General features: G+C 41.2%; 1 long non-coding RNA gene across 1 annotated transcript in view; it reads right to left on the bottom strand.

Annotated features, from left to right (window-relative positions):
* LOC142852051 (uncharacterized) overlaps positions 1-18,946 on the bottom strand; it is a 114,004-nt gene that overhangs the window by 80,292 nt on the left and 14,766 nt on the right. Inside the window, exon 2 of the long non-coding RNA XR_012910907.1 lies at positions 2-106. This is a non-coding gene — a long non-coding RNA (uncharacterized LOC142852051). The remainder of the gene's footprint in view (position 1; positions 107-18,946) is intronic.

Genomic DNA, 18,946 nt, shown 5'->3' with positions numbered 1-18,946 from the left:
CCTTGAATTTCGCTCCTCTGCAGTCTATCACCACCTCATGGCTCTGTACACCCAAGCAAGCAAGTAGTGTGTGACGCCAGACAGAAGATCTGAAGAAATCTTCATTCTGCAAATAAGTATTGGAGCCTAAATTATAAGATCCTCAGATTAATATTCTATTTTTTAGCAGCATCAAAAAATGACTCATATGGCTCCCAGTGCTTTTTAATGCTTAAAAGAGAGGGAAAATGTGTGTGTGTGTGTGTGTGTGTGTGTGTGTGTGTGTGTGTGTGTGTGTGTGTGTGTGTTTGTGTGTGTGTGTAAGGCATGCAACGGGTCTCATGAAGATCTTTTTATTCAGGCTACCTTCTCACAGCTCACTAACCCACTTTTACCCCCTGGAATACCCCCCTCTCTCTCCTGCCTCTATTTCTAGCACACACAGAAAGAGACAGCCTATTCACTTTATTCCAAAGTGTTATATAGATTACAGTAATCTCTAGTCTTGTGTTTCTGCTTGTATCCTGTAGCAAGGTCTCAAATCCTTAGTAAGTAATGATTCTTAATTGTTCATTAAGAAGATCTTAACTTGCCAGGCATAGTGGTGCAAGACTTTAATCCCAGCACTCAGCAGGCAGAGGAAAGCAAAATCTGAGTGTGAGACCAGACTGGTCTGCATGACAAGCTCCTGGACAGCCAGGGTTATGTAAAGAGACCCTGTCTCAAAAAAGAGAAGGAAAGAAAAGAAAAGAAAATGGCTTAACTGGATAACCATCATTTCAACCATGAACTACAACTATTGTGGTTATCTGCCCTGGGCAGATCACTGGCAACATCTAGCTTTGGAAGGGACAGAGGCTCACAGAGCATTACTCCTTATTGATAACTATTGCTTATTGATGATTTCTGCAAGCAGGGGAATCTTGATCCAGTTATATACCCTCTCCTCATCTCACCACACACCAACAGATAACTCTGAACCAATGGTTACTTAGATAACCCCACTTGAACTCAGTGAGTCACAAACAAAACAAACAGACAAGAGTGGGGGAAAGGAAATTGTAGGGAGGAGGGGCATTAGATAAAAGTAGGAAGGAGCTAGAAAAGTAGGGAGAAAGAGTGGTCTGTCACCATTACATACACGTGGGAAGTTGCCAAATACCAGATTCAATGAATACGAAATTATTTTTAAAAGAAATGTCTTAAATTTTTATACTGTCATTTACAAGATGTGAACAATAGTAAAATAAAAATACAACACCATCAAAAGATTAGCATTTGAAATCTGTGTACTGGGGATATTACTCAGTTAGGAGAATACATGCCTCACATGTGAAAAGGGGAACAGAAGGAACATGAGAGTCAGCAAAGGAGAAGAGAACTGGACGTGACATGCTTCTTACCTGAACAAGCTAAAACCAGTCCAAACTCCAGAACGAGTCTACAAGGAGCTGTGGGTCACTAGAGCATGGGGAAGGGGTCACTCTCCTTTGGAACATGGCAACAGGTCACTCATGCCCACATCATTAACTGGACTTGGTGTTATTAATAAAAAGTTCTTTAAAAGAGGATATGAAGCCGGGTAGTGGTGGCGCACACCTTTAATCCCAGCACTCCAGAGGCAGAGACAGGCAGATCTCTGTGAGTTCGAGACCAGCCTGGGCTACAAGAGCTAGTTCAAGGACAGGCTCCAAAACTACAGAGAAACCCTGTCTCGAAAAAAACAAAAACAAACAAACAAACAAAAAACTTAATCCTATCACTTAGGACACAGAGGCTGGTGGATTTCTATTATTTCAAGGCCAACCTGGTCTACAAAATAAGTCTCAGGCTAGTAAGAGCCACATAGTGAGATCCTACCTCAAAAAAAAAATAAAATAAAATAAAATAAAGAGGAAGTTGATGAGGAACTGGGACAGGAGCACTGCGAAGAGGGAGGTATTGGTCGATGAACATGATCATTAAACATTACATAAATGTAGTAAACTTTCAAAGAATAAAGTCTCTTTTGACTTCACATGAGAAATGTAACAACCACGTTTTGGACAGCTTGCTATCTTGGACTCTGCTACACAAAGCAAAATTAATAAGTCAACAGAACCTTCTTCACACAGCCTCTCCTCAATGTATGGACCGAGCTCGCTGGTGAGTTAGCCATCTTCACAGCTGTAATACACACACTGGGAAGTAGCAGCTGTTTACAGTCAATGAAAGACTGGCAGAGCCTGTTTAGGACCCATCACCACCATGATCTGTGCTGGAAGGCATTGTCCTTCCTTCAGTCCACAGTTCTAAAGACCAGGTGAGATGTGTTTTTACTGATTCTTCATTTTAAGTCAATAGCCTAAGCAGCTGGCCTTCTCAACAACAGGCTGTCAAGAATAAAGATAGTACTATTTGGGGACAGCAAACTGAAAAAGAAAAAAGAAATTGATTACTGGTAAGATAGTCCACACCTGCAGAGAGATGGTACCTGGGAGGGCACCACACCCACCAGCATGTACTGGGGTAACGCAGGATTGATGCTGATGCCATAGTTACTGACAAAAGTTGGTCCCTGTCATCTTAGTTAGTGATAAAGAACAGATGAGAGATCATACATGCCTATTCTATAACTTCAGAATCTGCCCCCTCTCCTGAGTAAGGCTCTCCATTCCTTGAGTTAACAACACCTATGCCCTGCCCTCATGGGCGCAGGCACCAGAAAAACTACCCAAAACCAAACTTTCTCTGTTTTGTTTCCTACTGTATCCCACACTGCTAGAATGGAACAGAGTAAATTTTCACCAAGTAATGCCTTCAATTAGTCAGCCAGCGACAGGAGTGAACTAGAATGCACTGTAGCCGTTGAGTGGTTTTAAAATATGCTTCTGTGCTTCCATCTATTCATTTACATTAATACCTGAGATGACTCCTCAAAGAAGCAAATATGCTTTCATTTCATCTGCAATCGATTGTCACTTTTAATGTGATAGCATGGAAAAATTCCCTCATGGTGGTGCCACACACCTTCAATCCCAGCACTCCGAAGGCAGAGGGAGGTGGATCTCTGGGAATCTGAGTCCAGCCTTGTCTACAGAATCAACTCCAGGACAGCCAGGCTACATAGAGAAACCCTATTTTGAAAAACAAACAAAGGAGCAAGAATCTTCATGGAGAGCACATCCACAGTAAGTTGGAAGGCAAAGCCAGGCAAATCCCACTAGAAGCACATACATAGTTCAAGTATCCTAGAACACAACCCAGAAACAAGGGGAAGACAAGAAACAATGCCTGGAGTTGACCTCTGCACAGACACAAGGATCTGCACAAGCAAGCCCAATTCATTCCCTCACTCTCACCTCTGCCTGCCTCTCACCCCTCTCTCTTTTTTCCTCACACAAATGAATAAATTTTAATTCTAAATAGTAAACAAATATATAAAGTGAAAATACCTAGATAAATATATATGCTGTAAATTCATAAAAATATAGTGTCGGAGATTAGTTTCGACAAAAATACCACTTACCAGGGTAGGGGCATGGGGATCAGAAATGTTAGTAAAGAATAAGAAGACACAAATAAAAATAATAAAATAGAAACATAGGGTAGTATCGGGAGGGAGTTCCAGTGAATATTGAAAATTCCGTATTTAATTTTCTATACACTTTTACACCCCAATACAAAGGGGAGAAGGCAACAAAAGACTTCTTTAACATGATACAAAGAACAACTCGAAGAGTTAATTGCTTCAACACTGAGACATCAAGTCATTAGCATTCTGTTGTTTAGGCAGTGAAGCCACCCTAGACCAAGTCTTCTGCAGGCAACCACTGCCCAGATTAAACCTCCAATTAAAAAAGAAGGAGCAGAAGTATGCTTGCATATCCTGATCATCCCTCAGGGTTGAGTGGATCTACCTCTACGGGCCATCTTAATGTCAAGAAAATCAAGTCATCACATCCTTGATCAAGATGTGTAGTTCTGGTTGTTGTCAACAATTTTGAGCAAGCTCAAACTCTCTGAGCATCAGACAAGGTGAAAATAGGCTCACATTTTTGGGCCTCCACAATATAGTAAAATAGTTCCAAAATAAACAGCTCTATACCTTTGAAAGGTTATAACTTCTAAAAAGAGAGATAATTTTTAACAATTTTATTTCCAAAAGAGAAGCAAGTAATATATTTTGAATATGAATGGTGGTTGTAAAGATTTCTGTTATTTTCTTTACTTCCTTGCATAATTTAAAGTTTTATATTCAAAATTGAAAACTAATTTTAAATTATGGAAATATCATCTGGATTTGAACAAGCTCCTTGACTTTTACTGGAAACTAAAACTTCAGATCTGCCTAATTAACAGACTAGTATTATGCTTTCATTTATATTCAAGTTCAGTCATTTCAAATGTTATAGTATTCATGTTTATATGTGCTGAAATAAAATGAAATTGAAATGATCAAATTTTGCTATTCTTCTGGTTGTACTGGAAGCAACAGGATATAAGGTTAGAATTTCTCATCTCTATTCTTTGACAGGCTAATAATGGCCCACCTCTATTAATCTGTATAATATTTCTAAGTAATCTTATATATACAAATGTACTTATGGTTAACCTACATAAGGATTTACTTACATTTTAGGGACTTTTTAATTTATGTTTAGATTTATTTATCTTTGGGTGGCATGTACATGCACAGAGTGTATGAATGCTGCTACCACTGGAGGCCAGAAGAGAATGACAATCCAGAAACTGCAGCTATAGATGGTTGTGAGACACTGTGGGTGCTGGGAAGTGAACCTAGGTCTTCTGCAGGAACAAGTGCTCTTGAGCTGCTGAGACATCTCCCCAGGTCTCTATCTCTTACTCTTGGCACAATAAATTAAGTCTTCCACAGCCATGATCCTTCTCTACTGCTTTGCACATAACTCAAATGATTTAGGTATCAGGGATACTAATTTATTTGCCAATCCAAGTTCTTGTATACATCTTATTTCATCTAGTTCCCTCTGTGACTTCTCTGAGGGAGTCTTGGCTGTTCTAATAATGCTTGTCTACCATGGCTGTAAGAACTCACATATACAAGCAAAATGCAGCCAGAGTTCTTAAGTTGGCTTTTAAAAAATAGCTAACATGTTCAAGTGTCTGAAATGGAAGGCCAGGTACTAGCTGGCTATGCACATACATCTAAGGACTAAGAACAGAAAACTGTAAATGTGTTTCCTTGTGTGTCTATTTGTAGTTTTCTATTTCTAGATCAATATCCTCCAATGAAGAATTTCAAGGATTTTAAATAAGGGTCTAATAAGTTTCTTATTTTTCACCACAAAATGTATTTATTCAAGATAGAGGGCCAAACTAATGCAAAATGTCAAGAAAGCTTTTGCAACTTTTTCAGGTAACAGGGTATGTAAATGTCTTTATACTTTGATTGTATGTTTTTCTTCACTGAAGAAGATGATAACTGAACTGTAGAAAATGGTGTTTTCAGTCACTGGGACCAAAAGCCATGACTGAAGGCTAGCTGACACAGCCTGTGTCTCTGTACTAAACAGATACTTCCTAAGCCCTAAAAGCACAACAGTATATTTTGTGCTTTAGAAAATAAAATAATTTTTTCTAAAGTGTAGCCATTGTTGTCAAGGCATTTTCAAATTAAAATGTCATGAAGACATACAAATACCATCTGGTGTGGTAAATAACCAAGTTGCCAGTTCCCATAGTACAAATTCAACCAGACATCACTGTTGGCCCACTCCAATCTTCTGCTATCTGAACCCAGCAATCAGTGTGGTGACAATATTAACAATATTGTCATAAATAATACCATAAAAGTGGTATGCTTAGTAAAAAAGAAATATACTACCAAAAACGAAAAAAAAAAAGATCAAAGCCAGAAGAACTGAGGGATTTTATATAAACTTCTAAAGACCATGTTGCTTATCACAATTAAATGTGGAGTGATTTTTTTGAGAAAATGATATAAGTCCAAGGAAATATTACCTACTATTTGCTAATGGCTATGTGATTGTTGGTTTTTTACATTTTAGATTTTATGTTTAGATTCTCATTTAATTGGTTTCTTTTTAATTTAGCATTAATAAATGCATTTTAAATTGCAGCAGTATTGACTTAGACATTAATAAAGCAATATATTCCTGAAATGGAATGCGGTGTTTACCCTGGGAACTTTTTTGTTGTTGTTTCTTTGAGACAGGGTCTCTCCATGTTACCCTGGTTGTCCTGGAGCTTGCTATGTAGACCAGATTGGCTTTGAACTCAGAGACCTGCCTTCCTCTGCCTCTGCCTCTGTCTCTGCCTCCCAGTGCTGGGATTTAGGGCCTACACTATCACACTAAACCTGACAACAGCAATTTACCAAGTGGAGACCTAAAGGTTATTTAAAATGCAGCTTGCAGTCTGAAACCACTAGGGACACCTGCTGTATCCTTTCTGCTCAAAGTAAATACCAGGGTTTCCTTCTTTCAAGGAAAAATGTCAAAAGGAAGAGAGGGAGGTGTCTACTGGCACTCGCTCTCCAGTGACCCAATAGCAAATCCCTTGGCTTGTGGTTTCTGGAGTTCATAACAATGTAGAATGATGCCCTGTATTTTTTCTCTACTATTCTTTCTGAAGTCATTGTATGTGCACATTGGCACAAATGATGACACAGAAACAGATGAGTCCTTTTCTTATTGTCTTGATAAACATTAATCTTGAACCTGCTTTTCTTGCTTATTGAAGACTTGGGACAACTATCATTACAGTTCCTGACCAAAGTGTCATAGTTCAATAGTATTTTGACAAAAATTAAAAAAAAGGAAAGTGTGAGAGTCAAGGTTTGGACAATTGATATAAAAATATGGATTCAATATGGCAGAAGGTGGGAGAAAGTGGCAACCTCTCCTGCAAATACAATGTGCTTGGTGAGAGGATATTCCGTGTGGGCATGCCTCAGTCAGTCTAATCTGAAAACCTAACCATCAAGTCCAGATGAAGAGCCCCAAAATGCCAAGAAACACAGCAAGAGGTAAAGGGATTCAATTTTCAAAACTCCCATCTTGTGGCAGTTTTATGAAAAGATTCTATATGGAAATCAAGGGTTAATAATGAGAGCACACAAATTACTGCAGAAAATGATGATTAGTGATAATAATTGTTCAAGAAAACATGTGTGTCACTTGCCTATGAATGATAATTTAGTTCTAGTGACTAATGAATAATTCAAATTCACAACCTTTGGGCCAACCCTGTTGTCACTATTTCTCAAGTCAGAATAAAGAGAAAGATTAGCAACTGGACAGACTCCAAGCTGATCTGTCCCCTACAAGCTATTTCTTCAATGTCATACTGAGACCTGAAACCAGCTTTCCTTCTCTTCCTTATGCTTGCACTTCTTGATAGCTCCTTGATTTCCAGCAACACCAGAAACTGCAAGAATGAACAAGTAAAAGGAGGAGGATCAGGATAAGAAGAAAGGGATGTGAAAGGGGAAAAAAGAATAAGAGAGATCGACCTGTGAGAAAGTGGCCCCTCTCCAGATGGTGAATGTCCTAAAGAAATTTTTACTCAATTTTAGAAGTGGCTAAGGAGTCTCACTAATTAGAACATAAAGAAAAATTTTTTTATTGGCTCTAGAGGGGTTCCCAGATGTCCATGGGGATGTCCCCAGATAGGTCCTTGGGCAGTAGAGGAGAGGGTGCCTGAACTGGCCTTGTCCTATAGTCACACTGATGAATATCTTGAATATCACCATAGAACCTTTGTCCGGCGAAACCCACATTGGAGCACTGGACTGAGCTCCCAAGGTCCAGTTGAAGAGCAGAAGGAGGGAGAAGATGAGAAAGCAAGTCAGGATCCCGAAAGGTTGGGCCACCCACTGAGACAGTGTACCTGAGCTAATGGAAGCTCACCAAACCCAGCTGGACTAGGACTGAATAAGCATGTGATCAAACCAGATTTTCTAAATGTGGTTGAAAGTGGGGGCTGACTGAGAAGCCAATAATAATGGCACTGGGATTTGTCTCTACTGTATGTACTGGCTTTTTGAGATCCTAGTCTGTTTGGATGCTGACCTTCCTAGACCTGGATGGAGGACTAAGGGCCTTAGACTTCCCACAGGGCAGGGTATCCTGCCCTCTCTTAGGACTGGAGGGGGAGGAGAGAGGAGAGTGAGTGGGAGGGAAATGGGAGGAAGGGAGGAAGTAGAAATTTTGAATGGTATTATTTATAAAGCAATAAAAAATAAAAAAATAAAATCCTTTTAGTTGCTTATTGTTAACTCCTTAAAGTTTGTGAAATAAAGGAGCAAATTAAGCAGTACTTAGACAATGTGATTAAAGGAACATTGACTTCAGAAATAACAATGATTTAAGTTTAAATTTAATGTATATGTTTTTGCCTGAGTGTATATATATGCAGCTCACGTGTGCAGGAGCTTAGAGAGGTCAGAAGAGGTCAGATTATTAGAACTAGAGTTACAGAGGTTGTGAACTGCCACGCTGGACCTGAGCGTGGGCCCTCTGCAAGGGCGTGAAGTGCTCTGACTTCAAAAGAAATTTCATCTTCTCTATTTGGTCTGGCAATACAATAGGAAACCTTGCCTTTGCTTTACCATTTGGCAAATTTCTCTAGAAAACAGACAAAATAAATCTTTTATCTTTAGTTTGATGCTATGTCAAATAAACACTGAGTATTGAGGGTTAAATACAGGATTTTTTCCATGCTAAAGATGTACCTCACCACTGAGCCATAGTCTCCACCAGGTCATATACTTTTCTTCACATTACTGAAGAATCAAGAAAACCCAGATACAAGAAGGCTTAAGAAATGAGAAGAAAGTTAAAAGAAATAGAGAAGCTGGGTGGTGGTGGCACACACTTTTAATCCCACTTGGGGAACAGGCAGACAGATCTCTGTAAATTCAATGCCTGTCTGATCTACAGAGTGAGCTTCGGGAGAGGCTCCAAAGCTACAAAGAAACCCTGTCTTAAAAACAAAACAACAACAACAACAACAAATAGAGAAAAGAAAAAAAGAGATAAAAATAGAGAGACAGATGGATGGATGGATGGATGGATGGATGGATGGATGGACGGACAGAAACATAGAAAGGACTAAATGTTCTACAGTTAATTTTCCCTAAATGCAGAAGATTTTAAATTATTTTTTGACAATCTCTGAGCCTTGGGAGGTGTGTTTGATATAGATGTCCTATGTAGGGCAAAGAGCTCACAGTTGCTTATTTTCAGCAATTTGAACAGTTAAGAGTCTCTCTATTAACCTCTACCCATATAATAAGAAGTTTCCCTCACTATTAATGAAGCAGCACAAGTCTATAGATGCACACGCTGCGTGAAACTTTTGTGTGCTTAATATGGAGTGTGGAAGCCAGGAAACTAGAAAGAGGTCATTGTAAGGATGCACTAAGGAGAAGAGATGACAAGAATACAGGAAAAAGTAAAGAGGGAGAATATTGGGGGCAGAAAGATTCAAATAGGTAATGGAGTAGTAGGGATGGGAATACAAAGGGGCAAGGGAAGGGTTAACCAAAATGAACTGTGTATGAAGGAGCTATAGTGACCTATGATCTTGTGATCTAAGTAAAAAGGTGAAAGAAGAGGAGACAGTAGAACACACGTGATATGAAAGAAGGGGTAGGGATGCTAGGAACTAAAGGTTTAAGCAGAAATGGAAATCAGTGGAATGTGGGGAAGGAGAGGTAGGACTTTGTTAACCGTAACTAAAGGTGTGTAAGGAAGCTTTTTGAAACCCCACTAATTTATAAGCTAATTTTACTTTTATTCCTAAGTGTCTGACCACCTTTCATTGTTTGTTTGTTTGAAATGTAGTCTCTATACATAACCTGACTGTCCTGGAACTCACTATGTAGACCAGGCTGGCCTCAAACTGGTAGATCTACCTGCCTTTGTCTCCTAAATGCTGAGATTAAAGGCATGTACCACCATGCCCAGCCTAAGTGTGACCATCTTAAATAGTCTTTCTGGTGTATTTTCACATAGAAATAGATGTTGCCATACTACTACAATAGAATATGAGATAACAAAACAATTGAATGTTCCTGTTTAAAATTACATTATATTTTCTTTGTGTGTGCTTTATAATTGTATGTCATTGTCAATTGCATATTATTAGATTGTGTTTTGCTTGGATTAAAAGTGATTGCTAGAGGGGCTCGAGAGCTACCTCAGCAGTAAGAACTGGCTGCTCTTCCAAAGAATGTAGGTTCAATTCCCAGTAAACACAAAGGGTCCACAACTGTCTATAACTCCAATTGCAGGCCATCTGACCCCTTTCTTTCTGGCTTTAGTGGCCACCAGGCATGAATTGATGCCCAGACAAGCACGCAGGCAAAACACCCATACAATAAAAAAAAAATGGCATGGTTGCAGAGAAATGGCTCAGTGAGTAAAGTGCTTTCTGTACATGATAAGGACTTAAACTCAGACCCCCAAGCATCCACATAAATATCAGGTAGCAATGCAACATGCACCACCTGTAATATCAGCTCTTGTAGTGTTGAGACAGGCAGGGCCCAGAGGCTTAACGACCAGCAAGCCAGTTACTGAATAAGTGAGCTCCACATTCAGTGATAGATCTTGTCTTCGAAACATAAAGTTGAGAGAGAAAAATGAAGATACTCAAGTCAACTTTTGGTTTCCAGAGACCCAGTGCACCTGGAGATCTCTCGCACTCAAGTGCACATGTGCTTGAGTGCCCCCCACACAATTAATTGCCATGATAAAAACATTATAGTGGTGTTTTTAGAATGCTTATTATGCTATTATCTACTTTGACTTGATAATTTTATAATTCTACTCTTACTATAAGAAAGATCTTCAAAACAAAACTAAAAAAACCATAGTTTTCAAGGAAGACCTTCATCTTAATGGTACACTTTGCTCTGAATGTTTGACAGCCAGGGGGAATGGTATTCGAGTTGATAAACTGTTCTCAATTGAAAATATCTCTTGACTTTTGTTTTTAGGTTTTCTTTTTTTTCTTTTTCTTTTTTTTAAAACTTTTTATTGAGAAAAAGAGAATAAAAAAGTTTCCGCCTCTTCCCAGCCTCCCATTTCCCTCCCCCTCCTCCCATCCTTCTCCCCCTCCCCCACTCCTCTCCCTCTCCCTCTCCAGTCCGAAGATCAGCCAGGGTTCCCTGCCCTGTGGAAAGTCCAAGGTCCTCCCCACTCCGTCCATGTCTAGGAAGGTGAACATCCAAACTGGCTAGGCTCCCATAAAGCCAGAACATGAAGTAGGATCAAAACCCCGTGCCATTGTCCTTGGCTTCTCAGCAGCCCTCATTGTTCGCCATGTTCAGAGAGTCCAGTTTTATCCCATGCTTTTTCAGTCACAGTCCAGCTGGCCTTGGTGAGCTCCCAATAGATCAGCCCCACTGTCTCAGTGGGTGGGTGCACCCCTCGTGGTCCCGACTTCCTTGCTCATGTTCTCCCTCCTTCTGCTCCTCATTGGAACCTTGGGAGCTCAGTCCAGTGCTCCAGTGTGGGTCTCTGTCTCTATCTCCACCCATCACCAGATGAAGGTTCTATGGTGATATGCAAGATATTCGTCAGTATTGCTCTGAGGATAGGGTCATTTCAGGTTCCCTATCCTCAGCTGCCCAAGGAACTAACTGGGGACATCGCCTTTGGCTCCTAAGAGCCACTCTAGGTTCAAGTCTCTTGCCAACCCTAAGGTGGATCCCTTAACTAAGAATTGTGCTTCTCTGCTCCCCTATCCAACCTTCCTTTATCCCAATCATCCTGTTTCCCCAAGTTCCCCTTATCCTCCCCTTCTCACTTTTCTCTCCCCATCTCCCCTTACCCCCATCCCATCCCACCCCCAAGATCCCAATTTTTTTGTTTTTAGGTTTTCTATATGTACAGAGATTTATTTTATTTTGTTTATTACTTTAAAAATAATACCAATCAAAATTCCCACTTCCTAAATTTCAATAGTTATATATTAGAAAGAGAACCAGAAAAAAATATCTGAAGTGAAACTCAAGTGGCAATTTCTCAGGAAACAGATTCTGAGTATAGAATTTTCCTGTGAAGGAGAATGTTCTAAGTCATTTTCAAACATTTGATATAATCTCTGAATGTCCTTTGAGACTCTTCAAGGGAAATCTAATTAGTGAAAGCAAATAAAATTCAAAACCTGTGCAAAAAAATAAAAAAGAAAAAGAAAATATCTCTTGATGGGTGGTGGTGGTTCACACCTTTAATCCCAGCACCTGGGAGGGAGAAACAGATCTCTTGTGAATTCAAGGCCAGGCTGATCTACCAGTGAGTTCCAGGACAGCCAGAGATACACAGAGAAACCTGTTGAGAACACACCATGACGGTCCTTGTGCCCTCAGATCTCCAGAGAAACTAGAATGTTAAGCATACAGGATTGTCTTCCAATGGAAAAGATGAAAATTCTGTTCTTCCATCCAGAAAACTGAGAAATAGAAATGACTGACTGCAAGGACCGCGAGGCGCACCCACACACTGAGACAATGGGGATGTTCTATCGGGAACTCACCAAGGCCAGCTGGCCTGGGTCTGAAAAAGCATGGGATAAATCCGGACTAGCTGAACATAGAGGACAATGAGGAATACTGAGAACTCAAGAACAATCGCAGTGGGTTTTTGATCCTACTGCACGTACTGGCTTTGTGGGAGCCTAGGCAGTTTGGATGCTCACCTTAGGAGACCTGGATAGAGGTGGGCGGTCCTTGGGCTTCCCACAGGTCAGGGAACCCTGATTGCTCTTAGAGCAGATGAGGGAGGGTAACTTGATCGGGGGAGGGGGAGGGAAATGGGAGGCGGTTGCAGGGAGGAGGCAGAAATCCTTAATAAATAAATAAATTAAAAAAAAAGAAATGACTGACTGCCTTGTGATCTGTGTTATCTGGTGGGCCAGGCCATATCAAGAGTTTACAATCAAGACAGAAGTTGGCTTGGAATCCAAATGACCTCTGATAGCTGGAGGCTCCCCCAAACTCCCACAACCAGGACCAGACGTAGTCATAGCCCAATTGAACTCCATGTTTTCTATATGACTAAGACTAGGCCTTACCCTTAGGCCCTTAAGCTATACAGGTAGCTATCTCTAGAACCCATCTTCTTGGAGGAAATGACATCTACCCTGAGTTGAGTTTCAATGTAATTATGCTTCTTTGTGCAGTGGGGATTGTATTACACTGGGAAACTTTTTTTCAAATTGTGCTGGGCTTAAATACATTGGGAATAAACTGCCTGCTATTAGACTCCCCAAAGTCTGGTCCAGGTTGACGAAGTCAAGCTGCATTGGGTTTTCATTCTTATCTCTTTGTGGGGTTCACTTCCCTGTATGACACCTGCAGGGACCTCCTCAACAATTCTGTCTTGAAATGAAAAAGAAAAGAAAGAAAATATGAAAATATCTCTTGAGGTTCAAAAATACAATTATGTGAGAATAAATAGACAATTGAAGTTAATTCTCCCATGCTCACAAGGACAAAATGAATGGGAAGATGAAAAGAGGGGAACAAAAATGAAGCATGAGCTCAGAATCCCAAGCAGAGGCAGGCGGATCTCTGTGAATTTGAGGCCAGCCTCGTCTACAGAACTAGTTTGAGGGTAGTCAGAACTGTTACACATAGAGAAACCTTGTCTCAAAAGACCAAAAGAAGAAAGAAAGAAAGAAAGAAAGAAAGAAAGAAAGAAAGAAAGAAAGAAAGAAAGAAAGAAAGAAAGAGAAAAGAAAGAAAGAAAGAAAGAAAGAAAGAGGAAAGAAAGAAAGAAAGAGAAAAGAAAGAAAGAAAGAAAGAAAGAAAGAAAGAAAGAAAGAAAGAAAGAGAAAAGAAGGAAGCATGAGAGAGAAAAAGGAAGAAGGAATGGAGAAAGAATCCAAATATATTGTTGGAAAAGATTTTATTCAAATTAAGTATGTAGCCGACCAGATGAATACTTTGCATATTTCAACACATTTACTTAAAATTTAAATTTTTACTTTATTATCATGTCATGGTGTATAACTAGAGGATGGATACTTTTTAATGCTATCCCTTTTGTCTTAAATTTAAAAATCTCCATATAAAAACTAACCAGATTCATCTTCAAAATAAAATCTTACTAAACTATTTTAAGACTCACTCTTAGCCCAAACTGACTTAGAATTTGTGCTGCCCAGACCGTCCTTCGACTTAGAGCTGTTCTACTGTGTTTGCCTCTACAGCCTCCTGACTCAGGGTTAGAAGCATAAACCATAAAACCCAGGGTTGCTGTTGCTGCTGCTCCTCCTCCTCTTTCTTTTTCTTCTTCTTTGCCTTTTTCTTAAGTGTGTGTGTGTGTGTGTGTGTGTGTGTGTGTGTTTGTCAACATAATTGGTGTGTTGTTTTAAATGTATGCGTTTGGCATAATCAATAATTTTGAAAAAAAATCCCTATATTCCTTAGTCCCTGTATTCGACTTCACTTTCAACACCGTTCTAGTGTTTTCCATAATCCTAAAGTTTGATATTTTTTTAAAAAAAGTCAATGAGCATGAAAAACAGTTTGAATTTCTTTTTTTTTTCCTTTTATCAGTTGCACCGCATAGCTCTGGCTAACTTGGAACTCCCTGTTTAGACAAGGTTGGCCTTGAATTCCAATTCTGCTTCTGCATCCTGAGTGCTAGGATTAAAGGTGTGCACCACCATGCCCAGCTTGAATTTCTTCTAAAGGTGTGAAAGCATGAGACAGACATTATTAACAGTATCTAGGGGAATCAGTTGGCAAGATCAACTGTCAAGATCATTGGCTTCAATGCAAATAAAAATCTGTGCCAAGGCTTCCAACACTGGTGGTTAGCTGTATCCAGTATACTCATAGCATCTGGTCTCCTTTATTAAGTGAGGTTTTCTTTTTTAATGGACAGCTATGAATTCCCGGTGTACTACACAGAGTGGTCCTCACTTGAGCTTCCACTCAGAAGTGTCGTAGATGTGCTCACTGCTAGTTCTCTTGGAGGCAGGACGATCAGAAGGAGTTCAAGACTAGCAGCTACAGAAAGAACTGAGAATAGCCTGGACTGCATGTCAGAAAAGGAGAGGCTCCTAAATTAACGTAAAACTTACTGAGAAAAAAAAAGCAAAAACAAAATGCATGTAGTCTGATGCCTAGTGCTTAAACGTTATTAAATAAAAGACAAATGCTTTGCTTAGTTCATGAGCCAGATACCTTTCTGGTGACTTCGTTATACTAACTGAAATAAAAATAGCCAAAGCAGTTTTTTCCTAACAGCAGGAGGATAGGTGAACTCTATATTATGCACTGTTTTGTGGTTCTTTAAATTTAAGGCCTAAATAAAAAAAAAATAGTGTTTTGGAGATTGAGAACAAGATCTAAGTGAGGGAAAATCACCTAGAGTAGATAGATGGTCAGCAGGACACAATCACTCCCTCAGGCTCACAGGGGTGATGGCCAGTGGTCTCACAACCTCACCTTAGCTGGAGACCTCTTTTTGGCCTGGGGCCATTGGTCCAGGAGTCCTAGCTCCTGAGTTCTTTTGAAGTCTGGACCCAAACTTCAAGTCCCTACCCACCGAGGGGAGGGCGGAACATCTTAAGTATGCCTTGGAACCTCACAGTAGAACAACCTTTCTTCAAGTTTCCCTCAGAGGTACCCAGAGATGCGCTGTCTGCCAGAGAGAAGGAATGCCACTGGAGGAAGGGGGAAGGTCGATGTGGCTGGGTTCTACACTGGCCACTTTTCTGAAACAGTCTCTCTCTCTCTCTCCTCTCTCTCTCTCTCTCTCTCTCTCTCTCTCTCTCTCTCTCTCTCTCTCTCTCTCTCTCTCTCTCTCTCAGTGTGTGTGTGTGTCTCCTCTCTCTTTTCCTCCCTCTCTTCCTTTCTCCCTCCCCTTTCTCTGTCATATTCTTGCTCCCTCCCTCCATCCCTTTCTCTCCCCCTTGTCTTCTAGTTATTAAAGTCCCAACGACTGTATGATGTCCTTGACATTTTCTCCCTCAATCAAAAGTTTAAGATACAGAATCTAAGCCAATGAGGATTTGACTTCCAAGTCGCACTAGGGAGCAACCAAAGAAACTGTCTTGCTCAGGGCCTCGTCGTCGTTTCAGGTAGAATAAGAGTAAAGTATAAAACTGGTAGCAATTTTTATTCTCCCCAGGTTTGGGTGGAGGACCCGCCCCCTCCGTCTGCAGTTTGAGTCAATTCGGGAATGCAGGGCGGGAGGCGTGGAGAGTAAAAGTCCTGAGAAAATAGAACAAGGGGCTTTTCAGGATATATATGCATATATATGTACATATGTATTAACTTAAGTAGTCCAAATGTGTTTTTTTCTAAATCTTCCCGCACATAAAATCTGTAACTCAAGTCCAAAATAGGAAAGAAAGAAATCAATATATGAGTCAGAATAAGGCAGTGCCCGTGGTCAGAGCCAGGCGCAGGTGTCAGCATCTGGCTTGGAGTAGCCTGCACACTTTCCCAAGGTTTAGTGAGGCTGCGACTGCCACGGATCTCCAGGGAAGTTCATCATTTACTGCCCTGGACATCGGGATCCCCCACCCCCACCCTGGCACATTTTCCAACTAACATGTTTGGAACCTTCAAAGAATAGGTAGGATGGACGGGTGCCCTGATTTATGGCGTTGGAAGTTAACTATCCAGACCTTTCTAAATCTCTCTAGACTGGAGGGATTCTCAGTACGATCTTTCAGAAAGGCAGTCCCTTCAACATCAGTGCCGCGTTTTGCTACGTGTTGCAAATTGAGGGATCAACCCTATGACCTCCTTTCTGGCACAGCTCTTTAGTGCCAGGGTATAGCAACCTGGAGCAGAGGACCACTGTGACGAACGCTCATAACTGACTGCTTTCAACCATTATTTGGTCGGAACCACCCGATTGTCTCGAGAAAGGCTGGTAGTGGCCTCAGCATGAGTGGTCTGTTCTAGTCTGAGAAGGACTCTTTGGGGCCAGCTGACTCACGGCAGCCCTTGCCAAGTTCTAACTTCTAGAGAAAGGGGTACTCACTTAGCCTCGGGTCGAGGACACAGAAAGGGCAGCCTAGCAGGCACTAGACATCCCCAAGGTCTTCAGAGCCGGAAGACCCAGGGGACTCCATTTTGTAGGCTAGCAAATAGGATCCGGGCATCGCTGGTTCTCAATTTTTAGTTACCCAGCCTTAGGTGTGCTGTTACCAATACAGTAAGACCAACCTATGTGCCCCAAGTGGTACCTAAAGCGACTCCAGTCCCCTTCCTTCTTTGGGCACAGAGGCTGAAACGGCAGGAATTTCAAACTATCTCTGCTTGAGAGCCTCGGGATTTTTGTTGTCGTTGTTTGCTTCTATAGTCATATAGGTTTGTCTACTATGGGGTTGCAGGGCTTCTGGGTGCTATTGACAAAAAGGTCCGTCTACATGTTTTAAAATCGAGTTGATTTTTGATTAACTTACTGATGATTTCTTTTTACAATCCAGTTTTATCTTGCATTTGTGATTTGTTGAAACATAGATTTAACCGTGGAACTTTCCCGCGATGTTCCGCCTCAGCAGCTCTCAATCCTTCGTTGGTCTGCAAAGAAATACAGCTCTTGAAAAACGTTCGGTGTCTGTGGGTTCATCTTTATCCCGCCTCTCTTGTCTTGTCGGGGTGTAGATCTGCCCGTCCCTAGAAAAGCTACACACACTCTGGCCTTTCGCTGGAGCTCCCCATCCTTTAGGGTGAGGGAGTGCCTGATCGCCGGAGTTCAGCCCCTCCTCCACCGTTTCCGTAGCTGGTGTTCCGAACACCTACAACCTCAAGTTTCGCTCCTCTGGTCTGTGCAACTCGGTCAAAGCAGAGAGAAGTTTAGAGGGAAAAAAAAGTGCTGTCTAGTCTTACCTAATCCTCGGCTATTTTCTTCCCTCTCCAGCGGCCAGACTGTAAACTCTCCACTAGAGATGTCCCCTGGCTGGCTAGTGATTGTTCCCAAACAGGGCCTAAACGCGATTCCGGCGGTCGATTCAAGGGCATCTTTACCCAGACCTCCTTAGTGCCTGAGGTGTGAAAACGTTCCCAAGAAGCAAGAGTCACCGCCTAGGAAGAGTAACCTCTTCACACCCTGGTCTTTATCATATTGAACATGACTTGCCTACCCACGGAACTTTCCAGATTCCTAGGGCCTTGGAAAGACCACTAAATCACACTTCAGCCTGGGGAGAAAGGTTGCCCAAGGAGGAAAACCTGGGGCATCCTCAAAAACTCCGTAAGCAGGAAATTGAAGTGAGCCCCACTGCAAAACCTCAAGTGGGGTCAGAGCACCAGTCTGGCTTGGGGGCTTTGAGCTGTGCCGCTGGGAGACTTCGGCTTGATTTTCCGGGATGGGGGGCAAGCCACCTTCTGCCCTCTGTTGCAGTCTGAGGAATAGGAAAGCCAAAATGAAAAGTTCGTTTATTTAGGGTTTTTTTTTTTAACAGAGTTCAGAATTACCGAGGTTCATGGTTTGTTTTCAACTTGTGTAGTGCCAGGACAATCTTTTCCAAAATAACTGATGAAATACGCGGAGAAAGAGAAACAGATCACTGTGAAATGTATTTTTAAGTCAGTTTGATGTTTCAGTCTCTCCCATCTTGTCCAGCCCTGCTTGACTGAGGGAAAGAACTTAGAAAAACAAAACGTTGTTCCTTCTTTTACTTTCTCTTGTTAAGCCAGTTAAGCTTTTCGGAGCAGTCTCTGAAAGCAAGAGCAGATGTAGTGAACTTTCTCCAACAGGAGCCTTGAAATCAGCTCTGTTTTTCTCTAGGTTCAGAAACCAAAGGTTTTAATATTCGCTTTCTAACCCCCTTCTATCGTTTGTCTTAAAAAACGGTGAAGGCGCGTGTGTGTGTGTGTGTGTGTGTGTGTGTGTGTGTGTGTGTGTGTGTGTGAACTGTATTCACTTAAATTTTAGATGATTCAGAAGAGCGTATATCCATGTTCTACATCCCTTGCTGACATCTCTTTGCCCTTAAATAGTGC

The sequence above is a fragment of the Microtus pennsylvanicus genome, chromosome 6 (assembly GCF_037038515.1).
Source record: "Microtus pennsylvanicus isolate mMicPen1 chromosome 6, mMicPen1.hap1, whole genome shotgun sequence".
In the NCBI taxonomy this organism is placed as follows: domain Eukaryota; kingdom Metazoa; phylum Chordata; class Mammalia; order Rodentia; family Cricetidae; genus Microtus; species Microtus pennsylvanicus.
This window is presented reverse-complemented; position numbering and strand designations above follow the sequence as displayed.